Source organism: Miniopterus schreibersii (assembly GCF_964146895.1).
Source record: "Miniopterus schreibersii genome assembly, chromosome: 10".
Classification (NCBI taxonomy): Eukaryota; Metazoa; Chordata; class Mammalia; order Chiroptera; family Miniopteridae; genus Miniopterus; species Miniopterus schreibersii.
Window position 1 is genome coordinate 71,620,135 of NC_138110.1, and position 14,562 is coordinate 71,634,696.

Genomic DNA, 14,562 nt, shown 5'->3' on the forward strand with positions numbered 1-14,562 from the left:
CTCAGAGGCTGCCTGTGAATCATGATGGTTTGTATATCACCCTTTGGGAAACACCAAGATTCTCAGAGCTTTCATTTCTCTGCCATTAAATGAGGGCAGTAACAGCTGCTGACATTTTCCTGACACTGAGGGTGTGGCCCTGCCAGATGAGAAAATGCTTGCTGCATGTGCAGTGCTGTGCTGCGGTCCTCGCTTAGCTGGGAGCTCAAGCCCAGGCAGCTGGATGATTTGCCAGGGCTGTTGACCCATCAGGGTCGAGCCAGGACTACAACATGAAGAATCTGGCTTGTTCTTTCCGAGAACATTCCCTTGGATCAACTGGATTTCGTTCAAGTGCTCCCATGTCCCTGTGGGCCAAAGATGTAGAATTTATGACAGTTTTATCTTCAGAAACTCCACTTAACCCAGAATTACCCTTTAGTTTACAGAGAGCACTGGGGCAAAGGCAGGAATGAGCAAGTTTTTAAGTATTGGGATTCTGCCCCTTGTGCCTAAGGGATATGTGTAGAAGAAACTTTACTTTTGCTGCATATGATTTAAAAATTCCTTTTAAACTTCAGTGAACTCAGGAAATAAAGTACAGAATTAAAATAGAAATTCTTGAGACTTGTCCTTGAATATATCTTTAGAAAAAGTATACTTGAAATTTGATGACTTACAGAGAAAAATTTATCAGGAAGGTTAACATTTCTCTATATATTTAGATTAATTACATGTGTGTGTTTTGATACCAAGTTTTAAAAATACTTTTGGGAGATACACTTCCTCAGAAGCAGGTAGGTCTGGGAACAGATAATATTCTTGGGTTGTTATTCTGTATTGCGGAGTTGGGATTTTACCCCTTAAATTAAAATTTGGGAGAATGTCAAAGCCAATCTTAATGGCCCTGAGGTATGTGAGCTCTAGCTTCACTGCTCTGTTTGTGCAAAATCAGGGAGTCAAGTAGGTGCTTATGTAGCATTTTTGGTGAGCCAGGCACTTTGAAAGCCACAACTTTAGAAGCCCACATACTATAGACAAGGAGACAGGTTCTGAGATGGTAAGTAACTTGCCCAAGGTGGAACTGAGACTAAATTAGGTTCATCGCACCCAAAAAACCCATAGCTCCCTTGTTCCCGGAGCTTATTCCAGCTGCTCCCATCATAGATGTTGCATAAGGACCAGGCTGGGAAAGGACACCGACAGCTTCTGTTACATGCACGAGGCTCTGACTGGATCATGTGCTAGCAGTCTCTGTGACTGCGGGGGCCCAGGTAGAACTTCTGTGCGCTTCCTATCTCTTTATTAGCATGTTTTCCCTCCTGTGGTTGTCCAGCATGAGTATGTGATGAGCTGGCACTGGGGGTGGAAGATGCTGCAATTAGTTTTGCCTCGGGTAGAATGCTGACGTCAGTTGTAATGAGATTAAAATCTTCTACTCAGCTGTTGCTGGAAATATTCTGCTGTGTTCTCAGCCAACTGCTTTAACTAATTGAAGTGACTTGCCCATGTAATTATTTTCAAATGTTTACAATTACTTTTAGATAAATGTAAATGAATGTTTGCCTGCATATGAGCAACAAAAGGAATAATTTGGTACCTTCACTCGAGTAGTTTAACCTTCCTAAAATACCACTGGAGGAAACATCAGAGTGTGTCAGTGGCGTTCAAATAACCCAAATGGGCACTTTTAATCCTAAAATGAAACAGTATTTTAGTTTCACCAAGATGGAGTAGCCTCATTTCTCCCAGGCCCTTCTCCTTACAACTAAAAATTCATAAATATAACATAACACAGCAGGTGAGCATAGGAAGTCTCTGAAAGACTGAAGGCAGGTTGGCTGCCTAGGGACTTGGGGAACTTGAGGGGATGCACAGCAGTGAGTCCCTTGAACATTACGCCCCTCGCATGTCCTCGACAGGGTGCTGCAGAAGTCTCTAATCCAGGACCAAAATAGGCACAGACCAAAAAGCTCCAAGAAAATCCTGGTTCTCTTAGCCAAAGGACCAAAAAAAGGGTGGCCTAACAACAGAAAAACTTTTTGACAGTATCTGCCAAACACCATAAAAAAATCCCACCTTTCCCCTGCATGGTTTCCGTAGTACTGAGCAGAAGTTGATCCCACCAAATGCTGATGCTGTTATACTGTGGTAAGGTACATATATGTATATTGTATTACATATATAGAGCAACCACTAAGAAAGCTACACAAAGCAATATACTAAAAAGCACTATAAATTAAACAAGATAGGAATCCCGAAATGGATCAAATAACCCATAGGAAATTAAGAAAAGAGAACAGAGGAAAGAAACAGAAAGTTATAAAATGACAGACTTAAGCCCTAATATACTAATACATTACTTTAAATGAAAGGCACACAGAATAACCAAAAGAATCTTGAAAAGGAAGGGTGATGTTGGGGGCCTCACACTTTCTAATTTCAAAATTTACTACAAAGATATGGTAATCAAGATGGTGTGGTACTGGCATAGGGATAAACACACAGATCAGTGGAATAGAATTGAGAACCCAGAAATAATCTCTTAAATTGATGGCAATTGACGTGCAATGAGTGCCAAGACAATTTTATGAAGGAAGAATAGGCTTTTCAACAAATGGTACTGGGACAACTGGATATCTAAATACAAATGAATGAAGATAGACCCCTTCCTTACACCACACACAAAAATTAACTCCAAGTGGTTCATAGGTCTCGATGTGAGAGCTAAAACTATAAAACTTTTAGAAGAAATCACCAGTGTAAAAATGTGACCTTGCATTAAACAAAGAATTTTTAGATGTGACACCAAAAACATAAGCAAAAAACAAAGCTGTATACACTGGACTTCATCAGAATTTTACACCTTTATGCTTCAAATCACAATATTACAAATCATATGTTTGATCTGGTAAGGGACATGTATCCAAAATATATAAAGTTTTCTTATAACTCAATAATAAAAAGACAAGTACAGTTTCAGAGAGAGCAAGGGTTCTGGATCGGTATCTCTCTAGTAAAGTTATACAAGTGGCTAATAAGCACATGAAAATATGCTGAACATCATTAGCCAGCAGAGAAATAGAAATCAAAACCACAATGAGATACTACTTCTTACCTACTAGGGTAAATATTATTAAAAAGATAGGTATTGACTAGAACATGGAGAATTCTGAACCCTCATGAGCTGCTGGCGGGAATATAAGACGGCGTAGTAATTTTGGAAAATGGTGTGGCAGGTCCTCAGGTTGCTAAACATAGAATTATCATGTGACCCAGTATTCTACTCTTAGGTATATGCCCAAGAAATATGAAAACATACAGTTATTGTGTATGAATGTTCATAGCAGCATAATTCAGAATAGCCCCCAAATGGAAATAACCCAAATGTTAATCAACTGCTGAATAGATTTAAAAAATGTGTAATATCCAGAAAATGGAGAATTGTTCATCTTTACAAAGGAATGAAGTTTTAGCACATGCTACAACATGGATTTACTTTGGAAACCTTATGCTGAGTGAGAAAAGCTGGTCATAAAAGACTCCATATTGCATCATTCCCAATTAGGTAACTGTAGAGGCAGGAAGATTATTGCTGGGTTCCTAGGGCTTGGAGAGGGAGTTTGGGGAGAAAACAGGGAGTGAATACTAATTGGAATGAGTTTCTTTGGGATATGATGTAAATGTTCAAAATTTGATTATGGGGATGGTTGAACAAGCGTATGAATGTCTGAAAATCATTGAATCGTATACTTTAAATGAGCCAATTATATCGTATGTGAATCAGTAAAGCTGCTAAAAATGTAAATGGTCTAAATACACCAATTAAAAAACAGATTTTTGCATGGTGGATAAAAAATATGATTCAATAATATGCTGTTTACAAGAAATTCGCTTCAAATACAACAACATAGCTTCGTTGAAAGTAAAAGCATAGAAATAGATGCACGATGCAAGCATTAATTTTTAAAAAGCAGTTATATTAATATCAGATAAAGGAGACTTCAGAGCAAAGAAGGTTGTTAGGGACAAAGAGAGACATTATATAATTATAAAAAGATCAGTCCGTCGGGAAGGCATAACTATTGTAAAAGTGGACTCACCACACAACAGAGCCTGAAAACACATGAAGCAAAATGAAATATAACATGTCTCAGTTTTCTTAAGTTCTTTCAGTCATGCTGCATCTATAATAATGCTCTTCAATTACAGCATAAATTACAATCTTTGTATCTGCATTAAGTATAGTTCCTAAAAGAGCTGCCTCAATTTTTTACTCTCAAAATACAATGTTATATAATGTATTGAATTGTGTGTGTATTTGTATTACATAGACAAAGTCTATAATTCTAAAATCATAGACTTGAGGGCTAGGTGATAATTTTGCAGGCCTCCTTAATTTACGATGCTCACAGAGACGCGCACATTCACAAGCACAGAGTCAGTTTAATTCCGTGAATATGTACTGATAGCGTTCCTGGCGCTCTAATACCATATGTCTGTTCTAAAGCAGCATTTTGTACTAATTGATGTGACTGAGAAGGATCTCTACTCAAAGAGACAGTACGAACTTTAGAAGGAAAGGCAAGTTTCAGTATTTACATTTGAGAACAATGACCCGCTCGTTAGGAACATCGATCAAACAGAGGTGTAATCAATCACCTGCTATCTCACTGAACCTGGCGAGTATAAATATTGTGTGTTTAGGGTTTACTCTTAAGGAATACAAATTAAATATTCTATCAGCTATTTTTTTTTATGGACAAAATGATATGTAAATTTAATTTATACAAGTGAATAATTGTATTTTATATAAGTAAGCACTAGCTAGTATCTGGCAATTTTAATATATTACCTTATTTAAATCCTATTCAGTAGAATAAATCGCCTCGAAAGTGGTCAGCTATTGAAGAGAATGAGCTACTGTACCTGTTTAACTCGTAGCACCCTCCACACCCCTCCTTCCGTCATCTAATCTTGGTTAGTAAACCCCTTATTCAGCAATGTACGTCTAGACTCTAGACTCTAATCCCTATACCTGATTAATCCACTTCAAGCAGCCTCTCTCATCCTCTGCATGCAAAATTGTAATATCAACACCTGTATACTTCCTGTCCTTCTCTTTCTACTTTCTGTTTTTAGTTCATATTATTATTTCTAAAATTTCAGAGTTTATAATATTGGTATATTTCATAACTCTAATTTTCATGTTTTTAAGTTGTATATGTAAATGGTTTTAGGGATGACCTACCACCAAACCTTTTACAATAAATTCTCTATTTTGTAAGTCGACCGGAGTGATATTTAAAGATATGAATCATGCATAATCTGTAGATCCCTTTGGGAAGTACCAGGATTCTCAGAGATGTTACCTGTGTCATCCAATGAAGACAGTAATGGCTGTTACCACCTCCCTTCTCTGCCACTCTGGTGTCAAACAGGGCTCAGGAGTTCACCTAACACTCCAGTTTGGAGCTTTTTCTTGCTTTTATTAATTTTCATATCTCTTTGTTTAGACCTCCTGAATGTGAAAATGTTTTAGTAGCATTGTATTCACATACTTAAGTATTTAAGCTCTACTACTTAGTCCTTAATAATTAATATTCTACCTGTGCATTTTCACTGAACAAAGATTTTTCAAGCAAGAGAAGACCAGTCCTTGCTACCTGTTTTAAAGAACCTTCTCTAGAGACTTTAAAAAGGAAGATTGTTAGGACTGTGTTTAAAAGAACTTTTGCTATGTTGAAAGAAGATGGTGAGTTTGGTAGAGATGCTAGGCAGAAAAAAATTGCTTACCACATTTTGTTTCTTGGAAATAGATATACTTAATGGACACACACACGCACACATACACACATCAATACACAGGAGTTGAAAATGGGATAAAAACCTGACCTCTAGAATATTCAGATGCAGACATGACCCTGTGGCTGCTTCCCGGGTCATCTGGGGACGGAGAGAGGAAGTGCAGCCTGTCTCGGGGATTCAGAAGGCTAAGAACAGGAAACTATATGAAATTTTAAAATATCACAACTCATTCTTTCCATGATCATTACCCAGCTTCAGTATTTAAATAGTAGCTCATCCTATGTTTGAGTGTCATAAACTGCATTTTTTCCTGAAGTGATTTTCCTGAGACTATGCTATACAATGTATTTTTTCTTCTTCCAGTAGACCTATGCGCATCAGAGTGGGTCATATTTTGTCTATAATGCTACTACCACTTTGGGGCAATATTAATTGATTCCTGGTGAGTGCCAACACTAATTTTAGCTATAATTACACAGTCATATTTCCAATGTTCATAGAATAGCAAACTAATATAATATATTGAATTTTAATTTGCTGTTTTTAAACCTCTAATTTACTCTCTTCTTGTGAATAAATGTTAGAATTTGACCTTATTAGCCTGCAAGGAACCTCACAAAATGATTTTAATTGAATACAGGTTGATTTATTTTTATCTGAAATACTGGGAACTTTAACAGATGGACTGTCAGATTCAAATGAAACTTTATTGCTTTATGATAATATGCAGTAATTAAGATATTGTCCAGATAGATTAATACCCAGACCCTGGAGGTCTTACAGAGTGGCATCTAAAAAGGTCATAAAATCTAGGTCAAGGAAGCAAATAAACATGTATGTGAGGCATGATCTTTTTTATTTTTTGAACTTTAACAGTCCTTAGCAATAATCTGCAATATACTGATTTTAGCAGGAAACACGATTGCCATCTGGACATCGTGGGTAGAACCTTTGGCTCTGGATGAGGTGAAAGCATGATGATTAGATAGATGTTTTGGCAGAAAACTCCCCTTTTTAATGTCTTGGGATTTGGGTTATAAAACCAATGGCCGTAATTTTGAAATGTTCTTTTCATGATTTCCTCCACATGGAAATAGGTTGGGAAATGGAGTGTCCTCAAGCACCACTTTGTTGCAGTGATCAAACATTTTCATTTTGTCCAAATACATAGATGCAGTCATATTCACTTAGTAAAAACCTGTTACTCCAAACCTGTAACTTGCTTTTTCCCCTGATTTCAACTTTCCCTTGTTTAAGAAGGTTTATTTTTATTTATTATTTATGCATCTACTGACTTCCAAAAAGGAGGTAAGGGATTTTACACTTTAAAGATATAGTTTTAACAAAATACTAACATTCACTAAGTATTAATGATAGCAAGAGAATGATTACACCAAAACTCATTTGTCAGGGATCGCAATAGTAGTTGACTATAAAATTGTGCCTATGCACTCTGACCTTACTATTTATAATTGGTATTCAACTATCTTTTGGATGCATGCCCCTCTTCTGTAAATAAAGAGAAGTGAGAATGTCAATGAATCTAATGCCCCAGACCCCCACATCGAGTGAATTTAAGATGAATGGGTCTGCTCTCCCCCTCTGTCTAGGTCTCTTGGCTTCCTGGTTGTTTCTGTCCTCTCTGGCGCTTTCTTCCCCCTCAGGGGAGGGGATTCTGCAAGAAAGCCTTTCTCTGTTATTTGTTGCCTGTCACTGCTGCTAGCTCTCTCCTCGGGAATCAGGATATATTTGGCCCTGGTGCTCTTTTGTTTTGCTTCGAAACTCTTGAAAAAAGTTGGCACCCTCTGCATCATTCTGACCATCTCTGTTCTGTGATTAGCAAGCTGCGTGTCTGCTCCATTCCCCCTGGGCCTGATTTCCCTTGGATCTCGCCATGGGCCCAGAATGAGTCAGGTCCTGCAATCACAACCTTCCTTGGACTAGGTTGGGTGGTAGACCTTCTCCTAAAGACTAGGTTGGAATTGAGTTTAATTCTGTCTCCACTTTCCAGTGCTCCTAATCTGTTTTCTTTAAGCATCACCACTAGGGTTATTCCCTTTCCCTTGGTTTATTAGGAGAATAAACCAAGTTTTACTTTCCTTAATATACAAAGAATTTCCACAAAAGGATAAGAGGAAAGCAAACAACCAAAAGAAAAATGGGCAAAAGGTATGAACAAGCATGTCAGGGAAGAGAAATTCCAAATGGCCAATAAACATGTGAAAATATGTTCCTGCAATAGTATTTAGAGAAATACAAATGAAAACAACATTGAAATCGTGTTTTTTACTTGTAAGATGGGGTCAGATTCCCCTTTAGGACTAAAGAATTCTTCTTGCTACAGAGAGTTTGGGTGGCTGAGAACTCTCAATTGATTCCTTCTCCAAGAATGTTTCTCAGTCGGAGAGAGCTATCTTGACCAAGTTTATGCCCTTCCCCTGAAGATGGCCGGCAACAATGACTCATGTTGTGAGATACAAAAGTCCATCTGTGCCTCCAGGCTTGACAACTCTAAATGGCTATTTTCCAGGGAAGCCAACCCACAGCACAGCATGTGTGAGCCTGTAGGGGCATAGGAACTCTTGTAGTGTCAATTGCCGCAATCTCTCTTGGAAAACAATGTTACATAATCAGCTAAACGGATAAACATAATCTTTTCACCTACAATTTTAATTTTCAACGTTAGAAGCAAGAAAACATTAGTGCACAAGGCTATATGTATACACCGTGTATACTGCAATTCTATTTACTGGATTACCTGAAAGTGGCCTAAATATCTGTCAATAGAGAAATGATCCACAAATAAAGGAATGCTTGGTCTATAAACTGAGATATCACGGTGGTACTAAGAATGAACTAGATCTGATTCTGGCGGCACACTGAGGCTACCTAAATGTCAATCATATAATGTAGTATGATCATAAAAGAAGTGAAGCAAGTTACAGGTATGTGGGAGTGTATATGTGCATGTGCCCTGCTATAGCTCATTAAAGATCAACAAATATCAGTGACTGTTCGAAGAACATGTTTTATTGGGGCTGCTCTTCAGCCAAAACTTGCTTGCATGGCCATGCTTGTTATTTCTGGTGATGACCACTCTGACTGGCTGGGTGTTTATTCTGATTAGTCAGTGCCTGTGCTCTCCTGGTTAATTATTTTGACTTCATCCCTGTCTGTAGAGCATATTGTCAGCTGACTGACAATTTTTGAAAGCCTGTTTATATAGTTGGCAACAGAAACAATAAAGTAAAGATTCAATAAGTAACATTTGCATTCAGAATGTGCCAGACAGTTGGCTGGAAAAAGGAAATAATTCAATTGGGATTATATTATATTACAAATATAAGTAATTAGAATTATAATTAAAACTCCTAATCCTATCTGGTAAGCTTCCTATAATAGATACTCCCTCTGCATTATGAATTGCATATAGAAGGAGAGAAAGATTACACATTTTATAATTGAATAGTGACAAAACATTATTTCTTATTACTCCCACCATGCACTCCTGGAGTACTGGAGCATCTATTTAGCAGTGCCCAATTCTGAGGTTTAGGGATACCGTTGTAAAGCATAACATACACATCAGAGACGCATTGCGAAGAGAGGGAGGTGACATTTTATTAAGGACTTTGAGTTAGTGGGTAGAGTCATAAGCTTGTTTCGTGTTAGCTTTGTACTGGAGAAAATACAATGGTAGAATGAAAGAGTATTTTGATTCATTTTATAAATAAATAGATTACTTAAAAAATATACAGGGTGAGGCAAAAGTAGGTTTACAGTGTGAGTACACAAAAACACAGTTTACCCTTGTATAAATATTTATTAATTACTGCATTATTTTCCATACAAGCCACTGTAAACCTACTTTTGCCACACCCTGTATATACAGGTCAGAGTTTGCTCATTTGTATTTGATACGATCTGACACTGCCGAAGGGCAAAGGGTCTCATTATTACCCAGGTCTTTACAAGAAAGGGTCCCCAGTGCATGGCATGGCAATTTGTCACCTTTATTTGGCTGGATTTAGACAAAAGCTTGCATCAGTTAGCATTTGGTTCCTTTGACAGTACATTTTAACGTCTTTCTTATTGCCCCATGTGCGGGTCACTGCAAAGCATTCATGAAGACTTTGTGGTTTAGGGAGCAAGGGAGGCTGTTGTCTAATTTGTTGTAATTGCTTAACTTACTCAAATAGTTTAATTTACCTCTCAATATGTTCAGCAGCTTAGAAGAAAGGTGTTTGTTCAAACATGAAATCTTTATAATTAGAAAAAAATTATATGGGTTTGTGTTATATAAACCATAGTGAACTCTCTCCCTGCCTAATTTAATAAATGTTTAAATAATAACCTTGGTTTAGTTCTTTGAGGGGGGGGGAGCAGGAGAGGAAAGATTATGTATGGAAAGTTTAGGCTTTTTAGAGAAGTAACATACATTTTTCTATGTGAAACCTTTTTCCCCATAAATCTCCTTCTAAATACCATTTCGACTTCTGCCTGAGGGAGTGGATTAGCTGTCTCTTTTTTCAGTCTGCAATGAACCCCCTCCCTGCAAACTGTCACGGCTCCAGTCTGCTTTCAGGGTTACTAAACTGCAGGGGATACACAAAATGTTCTCTCTTTCCAGCCCAATTTATCTTTGAAGTGCCAAGGAGTGATAATTTGGCAGCGTGTAAATCTGAAGTTGTTTTCTTTCAACAAAAAGGAAAAAAAGAAAGAAAGAAAAATCAAAAAGAAAAGAAAAATTCCCGCTCAGGCATGGTTCCACTCAAACCAGCAGTCTTTTTTCCTGTCCTTTCTCTGCCTCGGTGTCTGAGGTGTCTCACTAATGGACTGGTATTCCTGACACAGCGCTTCCTGGGACTTAGATTTCTGGCTAAATCTGTGCTACATTTTTTCTGACAAGATAGCATACAGGGAAAATGGAAAACAATACCAGAGTCTTGAATAATGTTCGTTCATCTTCCATGATTTAATTACATTTCTTCTCTTAAAAAAAGAAAACTATTAAAACTTCAATTTCACATTATGTTGCTTTCACAAATACCTTGGTTAGTAGCATAGATATTGAGCCATTACTGAAAATGGATTTTTGGTGGCTGGAAACTACAGCCAGCAGAACAATGTGAAAAAAGGAGGGGGGAGTAATTTGTATCTCTTTATGTCTATACACTCTCCCCAGCCCAGTTTAGTGAAACTTCACAGTTTTTTACAGAAGTCATCTGCTAGACTTGGTTTTGCAATCTACCAACATTTAGGTCCCCCATCTTTTTTTTTTCTTTCCATATTTAGGGAGTCAGAAATTAACTGAAAATGACTGTTTCTGCCTCCGCTTATAAAGTAATAGTAAAATGGAGTTAGGCAAATTTATTTTAGGGTGAGCTTACTCTCTTTTATATGGCTAAATCTATTCAGTAGCTTAAACTTCAGATGCTAGTTTGAATATTATAGACTGTGAAGGGTAAAAGCTACAAAGAAATTGGGACCCTAAATGCCTTTAGTAGGGAAAACAGTTAAAAAATCAGCCATAGAAAGTGCAAATAAAAACCACAGTGAATGATTAAAATGAAAAAGGCAGGCAACACCAAGCATTGGTGCAACTGAGGTTCTTTCCTGTCTTTAGAGCAGGGCCATTTTGCCAAAGGGCTCACTATCTGCACATGACCGCAGATGAATGTAAGATGGATGCATGTCACTCCCAGGAACTCCCAACAAGCTTATCAAGGAGCCTGGCTGTGGTCTGAGGTGGACGGAGTTCACTAGCTTTTGGCAGACAGATATCAAGAATTTTGTGAGTTTTTTCAGTTTCGAAGAAGTTAGTTTCTGGCAGCTTCCCTGCCAGGGCTTTCTCAAGCTCTTCTGCATGCTGATTCTTCAGAAGGGTGGGGTAAGGTCAGTCTCATAGGTTTGGGCCTCTGGGTCATCCAGATGGTAGATCAGTTCGTAACCGCCTGTAATGTGCTTCACCATCCCTGAAGTCAACTTCTCCACGATATCCGTGAGATTGTGATAGTCTCATAGGCCAAATAGAACTCACAGGTGGTGAACTCAGGATTGTGAGTCTAATCAATTCCTTCATTCCAGAACTAACATCTAATTTCATAAACCCAGTCAATGCCACCAATCACCAGCATCTTATGGTAGAGTTCTGGTGCAATTCTATGATATAAATTCAGGTTCAGCTCATTGTGGTAGGTGATAAAAGGCTTGGCCACATCTCCCCCTGGGTTGATGTTCATCATGAGAGCTTCAATCTCTGGAAATCCCATCTCATCCAAGAAACTTAAAACAAACAAAACAAACAAACAAATATATATATATATACACACACATATAGATTGATTTTAGAGAGTGAGGGAAGGAGGGAGAGAGAGAGAGAGGAAGAGAGAGAGATTTGTTGTTCCACTTATCTATGCATTCACTGGTTGATTCTTATATGTGCCCTGACCTGGGATCGAACCCACAACCTTGGCATATGGGGATGATGCTGTAACTAACTGAGCTAGCTGACCAGGGCCAAGAAACATCTTATATGTGTGATGATCTTAGAGCAGATAATAAATTTCTGCCTCATAAAGTCATTCAGGATCAAGTCCAAGTATCTCTGAAGATATTGTGTTTCCTTGTCTTTGAGGCCAGAGTGGAGATGAGGTAACATGAAAACAAGGAGAGAGCAGTGTGATCTCATAAGGAATGATGCTCAGCTGACCCTTCTTTGTTTTCCTACGATTTCCCTGAACTCCAATTATGTTTCCCTGATGCTGTTTGTTATTGATATGAATAAATTCTTCTTGTGATTTATGATTCCTATAATTGTCCATGACTTGGAACTTGACCCCATCTCCTCTAAGGTCATAGAAGATGAGCTTTCCTCCAGAAGCTCTTTTGGCATGGATCCTACCTGCCACCTTTAAGGTGATGTCAATCAGGTGGTCCCCAGACTGCAGGTGACTATATTCTTGGCTGAAGTGAGTGGCCAAGACGTCTCTATGGAACTTGTGTGGTTACGGGTCCTCCCCACTGACCGTTAGTTGATGGACTGCTTGCATGTGATCTTGCAGTCCTGGTTTGGGTCCAGGTTTTCCTCCCTGGCAGTCACATCATTGTCAGTGCTGTGGTCGGTGGCAGCAGCACTGGCCTGGCTTTGTTGTTTCTACTGCTGGCCCTCCTTCTCTGCTACTTCTCAGCTTTTGGGGGTCCCTTTTGTTCATTTTGCTTAGCTTCAGCTCTCCGCCATCCACGTGCACCTCGGGCCTCTGCACTGTAGCCCTCTCTCTGGAGGGCCTAACCTTAAAGGTGGCATCTTTATTTTTAAGGCACAATTTGATTATTCTAATGATTAGTCAAAAAGTGGGAAACAGAATTATGTGATTCCTTTTTTTAAAAAAATTACAGCTAAATGTGATGTAGCTTGAAATATTTGTTTCTTCTCTTTCCATCCCAATCCTCCCACTTGTCCCCAATTCCAATTTGAACAGTGATTCTCAAACTTTGCTTTACTCACTTGTTAAAAATGCAGGTTTCTTGCCCTGGCTGGGTAGCTCAGTTGGTTGGAGCATCATCCCATGCATCAAAAGGTTGCGGGTTCGATTCCCAGCCAAGGCACATACCTAGGTTATGGTTCGGTCCCAGTCAGGGCGCGAGCAGGAGATAACAGATGGATGTTTCTCTTTCTCTCTCCCCCCCTCCTTCCTCTCTCTCTAAAAAATCAAGAAAAACATATCCTTGGGTGACGATAAAAACATGCCAATTTCTTGGTCTGACCTCGAGGATTTTGAATTGTTAAGTCTGAGGAGAAGTATATGCAGTTTTCATAAGCAGGTCAGAAACAGCTCAGATTAGGGAACAGCTGGTTTCAGTGTATATTGAGAAACTAGGGCCTGGAGAGGAAAAAAATACACTGGCTAAACAGACATATTTGGCTTAGTTTTTCCACTTTATGGCTGGGCTGGTTATCTAGCATTGGTTATTATTAAGTTTCCAATAAATACCAAGGTCATGGGGAGGGAAGGTATGTCTCATTTCCTTCTCAGGGATGATTTCACAGCATCTGCCAATGTATTGCTTAGCCAATGAGCATCCAGGAGTCACAGTGTCCGGATGATTGAAGTTATCTTTAGCACTGGTTTATTATAATCATTGTTAGAAATTAACCTGGAGAAACCGAGTTTCCTTTCATATTTGTATCACTTTTAACAAAACCGTAATCTATTGACAATCTCCAGGTTTATTGAGAATCTGTTATGTACTTCGTTTCTGAAATATCATTTGGTCTCTGTCATTCCATGGGCTCTAATTGGAAGCTTAGGAGCAAAGCTTCATGTTACAAATGGTACAGGGCCTCATGCATCTTGATTTTTCAGTCATCAGGATTAGAAAATAGGTAAGCGTTTGCCCCCTTACACTTCTTCCATAGGCGTTCTGTTAAAATCAAAATGCAGAGACATTGTCAGGAATGGTTTTAGTGTATTATAATGCAGATTCAACCAGTGCTTGCCAGTTGTAATCATGGGCTCTTTCCCCAACTAAGAAAAACCAAATTATTCAATCTCCCAGAAACCTTGCCTGACCCCTGTCTCTATGCATTAAGTAGTTGCTGTTGTTCTAGGAGAAGGCACTTGATTATTTCAGGAACGCACAGATACAGAAAATGAAAAAGAAGATTCTTATCACTCTAGTCAAATGATGAGCTACATTCAGTTAAGGATTTGCATATAAGCATGTAAGTTCTTTGATTAATCTCTCCTCCTCCAGTCCCCCACCCTGCCTTCC

The 14,562-nt window shown here is 38.6% G+C and overlaps 1 protein-coding gene and 1 pseudogene across 2 annotated transcripts in view; one reads left to right on the forward strand and one right to left on the reverse strand.

The window, feature by feature from the left end:
- Positions 1–14,562, forward strand: part of MACROD2 (mono-ADP ribosylhydrolase 2) — a 1,375,516-nt gene that overhangs the window by 331,453 nt on the left and 1,029,501 nt on the right. The window lies entirely within an intron of this gene.
- The window catches only part of LOC308562807 (lysine--tRNA ligase-like), an 80,555-nt pseudogene continuing 66,258 nt past the window's right edge, over positions 266–14,562 (reverse strand). The window contains exons 3-5 of the transcript in view: positions 12,302–12,943; positions 11,422–12,059; positions 266–434 (exon numbers count right to left, since the gene is read on the reverse strand). The product of the transcript in view is annotated as a lysine--tRNA ligase-like (transcript). The remainder of the gene's footprint in view (positions 435–11,421; positions 12,060–12,301; positions 12,944–14,562) is intronic.